General features: G+C 33.6%; 1 long non-coding RNA gene across 1 annotated transcript; it reads right to left on the reverse strand.

Moving 5' to 3' along the window:
* Positions 1–8,747: 8,747 nt before the first annotated feature.
* Positions 8,748–14,019, reverse strand: LOC127865057 (uncharacterized). Its single transcript, XR_008042459.1, has 4 exons — positions 13,710–14,019; positions 12,804–12,944; positions 12,126–12,299; positions 8,748–11,126 (listed from the first exon to the last, which is right to left on the reverse strand). It is a non-coding gene; the product is annotated as an uncharacterized LOC127865057 (long non-coding RNA).
* Positions 14,020–15,814: the final 1,795 nt, after the last annotated feature.

Consider the following 15,814-nt stretch of genomic DNA (forward strand, 5'->3'; position numbering starts at 1 on the left):
CGAAAATGTAAGACTTTTACAAGAAATTATTGAACGAATTGATGAATCTAACGAAACCGGCCTAATATTTTTTTCTGATTTTAATAAAGCCTTCGACAGTCTTGATCATGAATTTATATTTAAATGCCTGCGCCATTTCGGTTTTAGCGAACACACTTTACAGTGGGTTAAGTTATTCTATAAAGATGCAACATCGCGTGTTACAAATAATGGACATTTTTCGGAGTTTTTCTGTATCAAAAGAGGGGTGAGGCAAGGATGTCCTTTATCGCCGTACCTTTTTATTATCTGCATTGAATTAATGTCGATAGACATAGAACTTAACACAGAAGTAAAAGGAATAAAAATTAATAATGTAGAACTAAAACAGTCACTTTTTGCTGATGACGCTTCTTTCATACTAAACGGTTCTCGTACATCGTTCGAAACATTAATAAAAATCATAGAAGAATTTGCAGAAATATCCGGACTTACATTAAACAGACAGAAATGTAAAATACTTAAAATAGGGGCATTCAAAAATAACCCAATCGAGTTTTGCAAACATAAACAATTCATTTGGAACTCTAAACACGCCTCAACTTTAGGGATAGAATTTAGTAACGAACCAACAGAAATAATGTTATTAAATTTTCCTGAAAAAATTCATGCTTTTGAAACTTGTTTGAATAAATGGAAACGGTGGAAACTATCGTTAATTGGAAAAATCACAGTTTTAAAAAACTTTGCAATACCCAAGCTTGTATATCCATTAACAGTTTTACCAAATCCATCCCAAGAAATCATTTCAAAAATAAATACACTATGTTTCAAATTTCTGTGGGATGAAAAACCTGATAAAATTGCCAGAAAGCAGATCATACAAGATTATGCCGATGGTGGTTTAAAAATGTTAGACATTGACCTATTCTTAACATCCCTCAAAGCCAGTTGGGTGAAAAGATTTATATTTCAACCCGACTCAAAACTGATTAGAATATATACCAATATGCTAAACAACTATGGAGGAATGTTAATTTTCAAATCAAATTACCATGAAAAAGATGTTAGAGACCTTAACATCAAATCCGAATTCTTAAAAAACATCCTCTGTGGATGGCTCAGTGTCTCATTAGAAAAAAATGAAATCCCAATACAAAAGCAAATTATCTGGAATAATACATTTATAAAAAACGAAAATAAAACTTTTTTTATTAAAACATGGTTCGAAAGAGGTATTCAATATATTGAACATATATATGATTTTAGAAAAAGAGAATTTTACAGTTTCCAAGATATAGTAATTCTTTATGAAATAGATAAAGCAGATTTTATAAAATACCATCAAATTGTCAAAAGCATACCCGTCGATTGGAAAAATAAACTAAAAGTAAACGATATCATTTATACCACCCCGGAATACATGCTTAACAAAATAACAGAACATACAAAAGCTTGCAAACTAGTTTATAAATCTCTTTTACTAAAACACAAACCTGAAAAGTTCAAACAATTTGACAAATGGAAAGACACGCTTAATAATCCAGAAATTAATCAAAGAACTATATTCAGTCAATCAGTTAAATTAACTATTGACACCAAACTTAGAAATTTCCAATATAAATATCTCATGCACATTTTACCAAACAACACTTACCTACATAAATGCAATCTTGTTCCGTCAACCTTATGCGATTTTTGTAATATGTACTCAGAAACGAATATTCATGTATTCTGGGATTGTCATCTCATTCAAAAATTTTGGATGGATATCAAAAACTTTATTGACGACAAATCAAACAGGTTAGAAAACATTGAACTAAATTTTGCAAAAATATCATTCTGTAATTTCACCATAGCTGACTCCAAAAATGCACACGTTATAAACTCCGTAATATTATTGGCTAAATACTTTATCTTTAAATGCAAACAGGAAAAAGTAACACCGCAAATAGATGCTTTTGTATCTTTTTTTAATAATTGAATTAAACTCGAGGAATTAATAGCGACAACACAAAATAAATTACATATATTTTATACTCACTGGACATTTGTAACATAGGTACACCTACCCAAAAGCAACATACACTTTCCTTTTTTTTTAATTTTTAGTTTTTTTTTCTATCCATATATTTATGTAACTTTGTGATTCTATTCCATGTTGGTGAAACTTAAAACATATTTATTCACACCAACCATAGTCTTCACTGATGCTTTGTATCATAATTATATCGAGAAAAATGTGAAACAAATATATTAAAAACTATGTATTTCATACAGTATATGTTCTGCAATTATGTAATAAAAATATTACGATGGAAATAAAAAATGGAATAACAAAAAAAAACTTTTACAGTATTTTCGTCTCATCGCGTGGTTCAACCTGTTACAAGTTCGCATTTTGCGGTTGAACGCATTCAAGTATTGATTACCTCGCAATGTAAGTGCTAAACACAGTTATTACAATCCTGGATGCTCTTTAGCACGTTGTATTTTAACTTTGATTAAATGAATCTACTAAAAAAACTGGAATAGTAAAAAAGGTAATGAAATAAAAGAAAGATGAAATAAACACGTGCCTGCCCTCGTGATATTAACCCGGGGCATCTAGAAGCAAAGCTAACGCGCTACCGCTACACCAGACCGGCTTTTGAAATTGTGTGGTAGTTTAAACGCTATGTCGGTAATAAATAGTTTTTTCTTAATTATGGATGTAGTTACAAACGCTTAATTATTTTTCCGATTTTGATTGATAATTTTCTATCAACAAAAAAACGCGTTAAACTCTTTTTAAGTCGAGCGTGTAATTTTGCTCGTGAGAATATAATGCATACTTTATTTTTTAATCTAATACATTTTGCTTTAAAATCATTTGCCAAATTGTAAACAATTCCCTTTAAAAAGGCGAGCGCGCGACGAGTTTTATTACTCAAATAATGTGGAAAAAAACCTCTTCTGAACTAGAAAAAAACAGCATTTGCCATAATAATTATTCTACTTGCAGTGAATAAAAGTCAACAGAGCGTCCTTACCAAGAATTAACGAGTTAATAAGAAAAAAAAACGGGTTACTATCGTTACACTAAATCAGCATGATATTTAATTTAATCAGTTTAACATGTTATTAAGGCTATTAAAGCTATACTCGGTAAACGGGATCTCTGTCAACTAAAATCGTCTTTCGTTCAATGGAGGCCGATCCCACGTGTATTTTAGGCCGGGGAAATTACACCAAAATATCCAACCTAGCCCGCTACACACTGACATTCTATAATAGTGTTCAAGAGTGCTAAATGTTATGACATATCCGATTGCAAGAATCAGCCGACTACCTTTATGAAATGTGAAATAGACACTGCATATTCATTTATATTCAAGAGAACCCCAAAGGACTTGTTTACAGCCCTTTGTCTGTTAAAAAAAGTCATTGAATGAATTAATCTCAGATCTGTCATAAATTGAAATGTTTATAGTTTTTATTATAACAAGGACACATACAATGCAATATCTGGGGTTCGAACCCAGTACCTCTGGAAGCAAACGTAAGCATGCTACCTGTACACAACAACAGTTTCCGCATTTTGAGAGCATTGTAAACGCTTTTTTATAATTCGCGCTTTTAGCTGTAATTATCTATAGAAAAGCGTTGAAAACGATTTTAACTTTCCCGATTTCGATCACTGATTTAGCATAAAAAACCAGACGTATTCTCAACATTTTTCATTGTAAAAAGTGTTATCTTTGCGTGTTTGAATATAATGATTTTTTTAATCTATGAAAATTGTCATTTTCTCATTTAACAATAACTGTTATTTTATCCTAAAAAAGGTCCATGAACTTCAAAGTCATGGAATGCCGTGATTTTGTTTATATCAACATTTGTTATGGCGATGAGCAAATAAAGTACTTATTTTTAAACACTGTATTTAGACACCTTTTTCATGACTTTTTCTGAAATTCGGGGCAACTGTATAACTATTTTTCGAAAACAGTTTTTACTAGAATAAGTGTACCAATAAGAATAAATTTGCTGGACCTATTTTAGAAACATCACGGTTAACGCAACTTAACGCTAGGCAATAAACATGTAACCTTCAGCGTTATATAACTACATGTATTTCAAACGGTAATGTAACTCTATTTCACACGATTTCACGCACCGGTAACTTTGCTGACATCACAGATTTTAAAGCCTTTCTTCGCCGAATACATAACACTACCAAGAAGCCAATTAAATGGAATGCGCGCTGTTTTTGCCAGTTTCAGCTTACAAGAATGACAAATTGTTTTGCATTTAATCGAGAATTTACTGTTCATAAACACTTACATTTTCATGGAACGATTCACAGATTAACCCATTTATGCCTAGCGTCTACAAAAAAAGGCATTAGCAAACAGCGTTACTAAGACCCAGATGAGACGCCGCATGATGCGGCGTCTCATCAGGGTCTGCGCTGTTTGCTTAAAGGAATTTCTATACGAAATATTCTAAATATAGTAATAAAGATACTAGACATCCCTAATTTTGGACATAAATTGATCCAATTTAGAAGGATGGGAGAGTCCACAAGGCATAAATGGGTTAATAAAAGGACGATGTCCGTGAGACCTGTTGTTACAAATTCCAAACATAAAGCGAAACCCGTCCGAAAAACATCGAGATCCATGATCTCAATAACTCAAAGAGTACTTCAGCAAGGTTGTTGGAAGTATGTATGTGGAAAGGGGGCCTAGCGAATATGAACGTTATTTCAGTTTGTGTCCGACACAAGGACACAAACTGTGGCTGCTATGGTAACAGACATAAGTGAAAAATGTATGGGTCCAGCGATAAATCAAAAATACTAAAGCTAGGTTCATTTAACTTGGTACATGTATGCGAAAAAGGCAATATAGGGGAAAATTCACGTTATTAAACAAGTTTCGTTCGACAACAATTGTTGTTTCTATGGGTACGGACATTTACAAAAACTTTCAAAAAAATCTGGATCCTGCGACATCTCAAAGAGTACTAAAGCTAGGTTTATGGAATTCGGTCTGTCGAAAGAGTTATATAGGGGAATATGCACGTCATTTTAGATTTTTCGTCAAACATAAATTGTGGTTTTTATGATTACAGAAATAAGTGAAAATTATCCGACAAATCTGGATCCACCGATAACTCAAAAAGTACTTAAGCTAATTAATGAAACTGTGGATGCGGATAGAGGGCCATATGTTGAATATGCATGTTATTTAAGTGTGTGTGTTTTTCGTTTGACAAATGTGAATGTTATGGTTACAGAAATAAGGTAAACCAAAAATCTCGATCCTGCGACAACTCAAAATGTATTCAAGCGAAGTGTCATATGGGGAACATGCACACCTTTGTTTCGTCCGACATATAATAGTAACATAAATAAGTGAAATCTCAATTCTGAGTCTTTCGATAAGTTAAAAGTACTTTATCTTTCTCTGACAACATCATCTAGGAAGGGGACTTATGTTTTTTGTGACAAAGCTCGTGCTAATGTAAAAATATATCGCTCTGGAGATCTGGCCATCCAATTCACGATACTGTTGTTTACTTTTCATTAATCAATTAACTGCCGTTGGGTTACCCTGTTAATTTTATTTACAGGTTTTATGAAGAACGGGGTAACCCTTGCCGACGTCGCTTTAAGTTTGTACGGAGAACAACCGAAGAATTGAGCGTGATAAATAATTATTAAGTTTGAATACAATTGTTGTTCATAAGTTGTCACCCTTGAGTGATGTCCCCCCTTAAAACACTATTGTTTAAATAAAGCTTTGGCTGACATTTACAAAAGCAGAGTTTATGCAATCAAGCCTTGGTAAAAAAGCATACAAGAAGGGTTGCGCACTGTATGTGACATAGTTGTACGCGACATTGTGTACATGTATCTTGTATTTACATTATGTCCGTTATTTGATTAATCCCATTTGGAATGTGCAAGAAGTACATTTATACTACTTATCCAAGTTAACAGAAAATTACCGATAATTCCAGTTACTGACACATGTATAAACAATGGGAATTATCCAAGAATTTTGTTTCGTTTCCTGGCTTACCTTACGCGGTAGAACGCTCGTGGGCCGAGCCAGGTCCCTGTTCGTCGGTCTATAAGACGTGGACATCTTTAGTTCACGATACCTTTAAATGTCGTAATGTCCACGGTTCCCAGCGCTCTTGCTGATCACCTTGGATTTCGAGACTGTAATATATGAGTAGCGTTCTAAGAAAACTGGGCATAATGCATGTGCGTAAAGTGTCGTCCCATATTAGCCTGTGCAGTGCGCACATGCTAATCAGGGACGACACGTTCCGCTTTTATGGCATTTTTCGTTTAAATGAAGTCTCTTCTTAGCAAAAATCCAATTTAGACGGAAAGTGTCAACCCTGATTAACCAGTGCGGACTGCACAGGCTAATCTGGGACGACACTTTACGTACATGCATTTGCCCAGTTTTCTCAGAACGCGTCTAAAATATTTCATTGCTTTAGTTTTCATAATGTAATTGAAACCAGAGCATAAGCTGTTAGCCAGTGCTTTAAGGTATCTTACTGTCAGAAATTGACAGATTTATGACTGTTAATGAATGGTTGCGTTGAAACATATGCATAAAATTTCATACCAACAACAGTTTCACGCATACTAATGAAACACGAAGTTCTTCCGGTTATACTTCCGCTTCCGGTGGTATCAAAACACAAAATAATATGAAGTAAAATATTTTTTTTTTTTAGTGATCTGAGTCATATTTTATGGTGAAATTGAATGGATAAATGTGTAGGATAAAGAGCAAAACACAAGTATGACAATTAAGAAAACTACATCATAAAGACATTAGTAGTTTGTTTGACACTTTTTCCTCTACCGGTATAATGCGGCAGGTGGGGTATCGAATTTATTAAACAAAATTTAGATTGGAAAACTGGTTTAGTACCTACCTACCAGTTTACAGTTAGTTCGTCACGCATGACTGAACAGTCTAATTGTCGAATTACCTACCAAACAACAGTGTGACAAGCAATTGAAATTCAGACAATAGGTACAATAGGAAGATCAGTCGAGGGTGACCGAGCCAGAGCGTTGTTTTTCTTTTATCGTGATTTTAGTGATAAAAGTAAACATAAAATCACGCGGTTATGACTACAAACAATGAACAAAAGACCCCATTCATCAACAGCAAGTGAAAGTGCTTTAACAGACGATAGCCGTTTAGAACCGCCAGTTTTTGAAACACCCGTAGCATCAAAGCAAAATAAGAGACATAATAAAAAGAAAAAGACCGACAAAGCTATATCAAACCAGAAAAGCCTGACTGATTTCATGACAAGTAAAGAAACGGAAATGCCAGCAGATCAATCGCAATCATCGATCGAAAAGCGCTTAAAAGAGATCAGCTCAAAATTGTCAAATGTACTAACAAAAGATGACAGCTTAATCATAAAAAAATATCATAAGGGAAACGCTCGAAGAACTTAAAGAGAAACTTCTGGGCTCAGTGATGAAACGAATCGAAATAATCGAAGGGAATATGTTCGAACAAGCAAAAGAGGTCGAGTCGCTCAAAAAACAAATCGAGGAAAAAAATCTGGAAATTGACTTGTTAAAACAAAAAGAACAATCCTCAGAGAAAGCGCATGAGGCCAGTAGTGCGTTCAGTTACAGCGAACGTTCGCTATAGTTCGCGAACGGTCGCGAACGTCCGCTATTGAACGCTCGGTTCGCCGCGAACGTTCGCGAACCTAAACGAACCCTCTCGGGAGGTAGTTCGCTAGCGAAACCAAGATGGCGGACAAATAAATATGTTGTATTTGTTTAGTGTTACTTCGATATTTTTTCCTTTTTTTGTAGTACATAAAGTGAATTGAACAATAAACGAAGTGTATAGGAGGTTTTGGGGATTCCGATAATAACGTCACTTTTGCGCATTCTCAAATTTTGGCCGCCAACACTGCGGCCATTCTGCGTTTGCGTTTGATGATCCGCATCGTGAAAAGATTTCAATCATATTCGCGACCCATTTTAAGAACAACAAAATATTCAGAAATTGAAATTCTTCCATATTAAATAGAATCCAATGAATGAACACAAATAAGGACGAAAACAAACAACAAATTGGTTGATTTTATGTTATCAACATAAAGAAACTATTTCAACCTATATGTCCGTAAAGACTTACCTTGTTACAGATTAACTAAATCCTCTTGATACATGAATGTTTGTATTTAATTGTTCACACCAATTTTGACACTCCTTATTTCAGCATTTTTAACCACCCATTGTTTAATTGCCCCATTTGCTCATCACAAACCGATTATCTCGATATGATCGGATACTGTCCAGACAATAACTAAGAAAACAGGGTGTCATAAACCCAGGGACCCATATTTGTATGACTCAGTATGGGGTCATTAACCACGTGTGTCTGGTCATTAAACACAATTTATGATACCTCCGTGTCATCTCTGGGCATATTAAGCCAAAAACTTAACAGTTGCTTTAAAAAAACATTTGAATATATTTAAAAAATAGACGTACATTTGTTCGAAATGGATTAACAGGAACTATTAAGGATGTTCGATCGTTTCGTGATTTTTTAAAAAATATCCAGAATGCTATTATTTTTTGTAGGGTGATTAATGGATATGTATCTGAAGTAAATATCAAATAAAAAAGGGGGGTCACCGTGAATAATTTTGAGATATTGACGGTTTTTAAATGCCATGTGCGTTTGAGAAAAGGTCATTTTTGCGGGGCATAAAATTGGGGGTACGGTAAAACGTTTGTGTGTAAAACATTTAAAATGGACTAGTAGTATTGAGATTGTATTAGATCAGCAACTGTAACATTTGTATTATCATACTGAACACATTTAAAACCAAAAATATTGGAAATGGTAAAAAGTAATGAGACATAAGTATGACTAGTTTTTTGTTTGTTTTGAACTTTTTATTGCACAGTTCAAAAATCGATGACATACAATACAGATACAAATTTCTGTTGATGTAATTTTCATATTCATTTGAAGTTCTCAATAATTAAAGTAAACTAGCTTAGCATAAAAATGAAGTAAAGAAATTGATAGGTCACCGTGGATTTTTTTTGGCTACAGACCTTTTAATATGGACTTAATTTCAAAAATATAATTACTCACATTGTAATAGTAATTAAAACAAATCTATATAATAACTGCTCCATAACAAATAAAGTTATCAACTGAAATTTGATACACGTAGATATATTTATTATATACATACTTATGGAAATATTTCAGATGTAACACATGAAAAAAAAACATGTTGATGTTCAAATAAACATCTTTAATTACCCCACCCACCTGTTACCCATGTTTAGTACAGTCCGTGGGCACCTCCCGTGTGCAAAAAAGAGTGAAAGCTAATTTATATATCAATTTTTAGGTAAATGTCTGAAGTGTCAGAAAATTTTGGGTGGACGTGTCGCGTGATGGTACGGTTTTTGTATTATGTAATTGTGTTTGGTTGCCATGGTAACAGTTTCGAAATACTTCTATTTCCAGTTTAAGTGCTAAAAAGGTCCCATAATCGTTTTTTTATTCTGGGTTTATGATATTAAATTACTTTATCACAAAAATATTTTAAATGAGATCACACACACGCTATTAATGATGGTAAACTGTACTAGTATTCGGATAAATTGAAATTGGGATAGCATTCAAACTAATGTTGACTATTGCATACGTTTTTATATAGGAGACACACTTTTATCATAAGTAAGGTTTCAAATATTAGATTGACAAAGAATCAATGGGGTTAATTAATTAGTTATTGCATAATTTATAACAAATGTGTGTAAACCTGTAACAGATAAAAGTAAATGGTTGTATAATGATCACCTTGTAATTACAATATAAAACTATGGAAGAATACAATACTTCATTTATCAACGGTATGATTAATGCAAACCATAGCTTGTGTACATAACTGAGCTGTTATCAAATTCGACTAAGAGCCATGTACACACATTACATTTTACACCATAAGCTTAATACAATACAAATACATTGCTTTCAAGCTATAATCAATGTAAAATTTACATATCAACATTGTGCATGAACTACACATTTGCACTGAATATATGACAAACATGAGTACATATGTAACAGAGTCAGTCAAATATATGATATATAGCATTTTATTTTTTGCATTCTAAATAATCAAAATACAAAAAAAAGAAATATAACTTGAGTCACCAACAGTCGGTCGTCATTATTTAAGACTATATATATAACTTAATATTTATAACATAGAAGAAGATGTTTAAAGGAAAAGTTAACGCACGCACGACGGACACAGGATCATGACATAAGCCCTGCTGGCCTTTGGCCAGTGGAGCTAAAAACAACATTGAATACAATAAGCGGGGCAATAATGTTTCACACACCATCTGTGGTTTAATGCACTGCCAAAAATATCTTACAACTTAGGTGAAACATGAGAAATACAACTGACATAAGAATCACAACATCGAGAAGGAAAAACAATTTCATAGCTAATCTATATACAAGATGCAAATTACAATTGGTTAGATGTCAGGCAACAAATAACTCGCTATTGCACATATTATTTTCTCTGATTTTGTTACTCTGATTTGTCCGTTTGTAACCTCTGACAGGGGGCTCCTCAAACCACTCAGTCCGTTTCTTTTTGATTCAATACTCAAATGTTTAAGTTGCAATCCACTTCCTGCAACTTTCCTTGTAACACCTTGACTTATAACTTATATGATTTTATATTTGGTAATATTTCCTTTAACATTTTTAAGTATCTAAAAAGCCACAAATATTTTGCTGAAACTCATACATTTTTCCAAAAGTATGGACAGCATGGAGCAACACTTTACAATCAAATACACTCTATGTTATGCCCAACTAAAATTTCTGGTGAAAATTTCTGTAAGAATGTTATAAAACTTGTCAATGCAGATTTGATGGGGACAGCTGTTACTTTATGTCCCTTAACAAGCATAGAGTCGCCAACAACTGTCACTCCAGTTATTTCTGACGCTTTCAAGGACATCTTCTTCTCAGGCATCACATATGTTGAAAACTGACCAGTTGAATGCACTGCAGCTATCTGAATTATGTGAGAAGTACGCTCTGAAAAAACAAAACAAAAATTTTACATAGAAATTGCACAAAATCCATTTTAGCTCCATTAATCAGAGAGCCTTGGGTCGCTCGCCCAAGTACAATGTAAACTTCTTAAAATACTTTTGCAGTGTTTAAAATAAACATAAAAGGGAAAAACATTGCCCCCCCCCCCCCTCCCCAGGACAGGACTTATTTTGAAGCTTAATTTGAACAATCGTAGAACAGGTTCTTTTACATCCATTCTCTATGCATTGTGGTTTAAGAGAGTTTTTCAGTGGAAGGGTTATTGATCGGAAACAATTTTCACACTTATTGTGATCTTGACCTTTGACCAAGTGACCATAATTTAAATAGGTGTTATATACTGTCCAATCCCTATGCACATGGAAAGTAAAAAGCCAATCCGTGAGAAAGTTGACAAATTATTGATCGGAAACTAAATGATCTACCGACAGACCATTATCCAGCAAAACAATATTAACTCTCTCTTCAGAGGGGGGGCATAATAACTGTTATTATAAAAATTGAAAAGCTCTTTTCTTCGATTCATGGATATATCAAAGTAAGTTTTTGGCATCTTATTTATTTATAAATCTGAAGAAGCGAAGAGAAGAGTGTTTAAATTCTTAAATGATGCACAATAATATACTATAGCCAGTTGTGGGTAATGTAACATTGCATCATCTAAGTGGTATTTACTATCATTTTATCAATACAGATTAAGAATGATTTATTATATGAAAGCAAAATGAGAAATTAGTCTGAACATAACTCTTGTTGCAATTCAATCATATGCTAGGTTGACCAACAATTGACACGATATCTCACATCGAGTTACACAGCAGTAGCAGGTTGAATTATGTTACACATGTAAGTAAATATGTATATTTTTTAATAGAAGTTGAATTTTGGAGATTTAGAGTACCTAAATACCTGAATTGGACCAAGATAAACATCTGTTTGTGCAACACTGTGAATAAGGAATATGTTAAAAATAAACTTTACCTAACCCTCTTGTTTCCAAATCAAAGAAAACAAATTCCTTCCCAGTAGTGTCTAGCCCTGCTGGACCAGGCTTGGGTACAGGTGGGGGTAAAGTTGTAACTTCAACATCTTGGTCCTCTATGTTTGAACTGTATGTTGGTCCCGCTCGTACTTCTTGCACTGTCCTTTGAATGCCTGAACAGGAAAACAGAATTTCAAATTGGAAAATGTGCTTGCACCTTCATGGGTTATCTCCGATTTTTATTTAAAGTAATGATTACACAGCACATTAATGCTTTTACAATAATCAATTTACAAACATTAGCATATGCTTTAAAATGTGCCTACTACTTTGCATATATATAATTGATGGATCTATTGAAATAATCTCAAACAAGAAATGTGTCCACACGACACGGATGCCCCATATTTCAACTTTGTAACAATATAAAAAATAATCCATACAATTGTAAGAAACCCAGGATTCCACATGGCCATGTTCGAACTTGGTCTAGACACAGCTTCTGACCAAGTTTGGTGAAGATCGGATGAAAACTATTTGAATTAGAGAACAGGCACGAAAAGTATGACGGGCTGCCCGACCGACCCACAGACAGTTCGAAAACTAAGTCGCCAATTTGGGGCATACACATGAAGAATACTGTGTTTTAAAAATAAAATGCCCATAATTAAAAATACCGTTTCAGTTTTTAGTCTTATGTGTCGCTGTTTTGCTGCACGAGCAACAGCTATAGCCTTTCTTTTTTTGTGCTGAAGGTCACGGGGAAGGGCCAGTTTCGATGTGAAAGTCCCAGGTGAAACACCCAGTTTATGATTTACCTGAAACAGATTGCAGTAAATGACAGAACAGTTTACAATCCACAATGCTAGAATATGCTTATGCGGAATAAAATAATATGATTTAATGTCAATAATTTACAAAAGTTTCATAATTTTATAAGACCTAGAGATCTACATACACACAAATAATAATTAATTTAAGCCCTTTATTTTCAAAACCAATACGTATTTGACGAATTGAGAATATTTATGTTTTGTAAACTTGCAAAATTTCATTTTTATTACCGGTATTAATAAATAGGGCTCCAGGAAGAAAATAAACTTATGTCACTTTAACCCTTTCAGTGCGGGAACCGAATTTTGAAGGCCTGTGCAAACAGTCTGGATCCAGATGAGACGCCACAGAACGTGGCGTCTCATCAGGATCCAAACTGTTTGCTATTCTGATAGTATTATTTGAAAAAAATCGAAGAAAATGCTCATTTTTTAAAAATTTAGCAGACGTCATTTTAGCAGATGACAAATTTCCCAGCATGCAAAGGGTTAAAATATACATGTTTAACTAAGGACAACCAATGAACCATTCACATTCTACTGTAATTGTGTTAACTGGCAGTAAATGATTAATAAGACAAAATATGAAGGAAAAATATAGCAAGTACAATATAAAAAAAATGTATGCATGTAGACTACACAGGAATTACATGTACTTTGAGATAACTATCTGAATGTATTCAAAAGTAATTTAGACAATAAATCATGATATAGTGCACCAATGTACCAAAAAGACAAAAAAAGTCTTACCTAATGCAAGCTTTGTGTTCATGTCATAAACTCTGTCATGTTTCCGTCCAGAAGCCACATTATTGATGGCACCACAATTGCTACACTGTATTTCCAAAACATATGCCTGTCCGAAATCCCTGCTTCCTACTGTGTTAAGAAAATTCATGGGCACTTGGCAAGAACTGCATGCTGAAAGCGATTCGGCCAATGTGTCGAGTTCAACGACACGTCTACTAATTTTCCAACTGGCATCGCTGTTGTCACATGTGGTCACGCTTACCGACGATCCGATAGGAAAATCGTCAAAATAACAGTGGTCATACTATACCGGAAATCTTGATTGTCGGTGGAAATAGTATTTCTATTGAAATCCATATAGGAGGTTTTTGTGTGACGTCACAAGAGGGGTTTTCCGTTACTAAAAATAGATTGGCCGTCAACTTCTCGATCGCGGCCAATTACATTGTATCAGTGTAAAGGTCGTCGGAAGACTAAATACTTACAATTTCACAAAACAAAGCTATGAATACCCGTATTTTTTTTAAGTAAGACTTTAATAAATGATATTTCAAAAATTATAAAACATATAATAATTTGAATAAGTGGTGTGGAATCGATAGTGTTATTTTTCATCCACGATTGAAATTTAGTGTAAGGGGTGCATTGAATCATTTATAAAACAAAGCTCTAAAATAGCTCAATACATTTCAATCTTGAAATGTAGTTTTAATTTTCTTTAAAATTGAATGAATTTTCGTTTCGTTTACATTGAATGAAAATATTAATAAATTTAAGCATTCCAAGTGAAAAAACACTTGCATATTTTGCAAATTGAACTGTCTTTGCATGTACACGTATATTGAAAACTCTTTTGTAGTGATAATGAGCGATACAAGTCTAGCATTTTGTTATACCATAAATATACACATTTTATTTATTTTACGCAAGTATTTTATATCCGTATAATGACCAAACGCGATTGCTTGTTTTCATGATGATGTTTCGAACACTGCAGTAACGCACGATCTTTACACATTATAGCCGAGTTTACATTTGCAGGTACCCGTTAAATACGTTAATTGTGTAGCAGTAAATTTTAAAAATATTTTAAATGTGTAGTGATTAAACACTTTATTGTTATGTTTAAACTGGCTAATATATATACTTAATAGTTCCAAGCTGTTAATCCATTTCGGACAAATGTCTTCTTTTTTTAATATGTTCAAATATTTTATTAAAGCAACTGGTAAGTTTTTGACTTAATATGCCAAGAGATGACATGGAGGTATCATAAATTGTGTTTAATGACCAGACACATGTGGTTTATGCAGAGACCCCAGTATAGGTCCCTGGGTTTATTACACACTGTTTTCTTAGTAATTGTCTGGACAGTATCCGATCATATCGAGATAATCGTTTTGCGATAAACAAAGGGGCAATTAAACACTGGGTTAAAAATGTTGATACAAAGAGTGTAAAAACTGGTGTGAACAATTAAATAAAAGCATTAACATTTATCAAGAGGATTTAGTTATTAACCTGTAACAAGGTAAGTTTTTACAGACAAATAGGTTCAATCAGTTTCTATATGTTGATTACATAAATTCAATCAATTTGTTGTTTGTTTTCGTCATTATTTTTGTTCGTTTATTGGATTCAATTTAATCTAATAGAATTTCACGTTCTGAGCATTTTTTGTTCTTCAAAAGGGTCGCGAATACGATTGTAACCTTATCACGATGCGGTTCATCACATGCAAACAATAGCAGAATGGCCGCATTTTTGACGGCCAAAAATTTGAGCATGCGCAAACGTGACGTCATTATCGGAATCCCCAAAACCTCCTATTGTTCTTTGGAACGTTTAAAAAAAAAACTTTTAAGTTTCGTTTTGTATTCCGAATTATATCCAAATTAGACATTTTAAATGAAAATTATTAAGCCAAGTATCTGATTCTCATTGTTGACACATTATCGTTTCGTTACCAATAGACGCTTGTATTTGCACAGAAAATAACATCTACAGCGTAAGCAAGCGTTTCATCGATGTCGATCACGAAGTGACGTCAAGCAATCGAACGCTTGGTTTCATTGCAGTAAATCTCGAAAATATGTAAATGCCGA

The sequence above is a fragment of the Dreissena polymorpha genome, chromosome 1 (genome assembly GCF_020536995.1).
Source record: "Dreissena polymorpha isolate Duluth1 chromosome 1, UMN_Dpol_1.0, whole genome shotgun sequence".
In the NCBI taxonomy this organism is placed as follows: Eukaryota; Metazoa; Mollusca; class Bivalvia; order Myida; family Dreissenidae; genus Dreissena; species Dreissena polymorpha.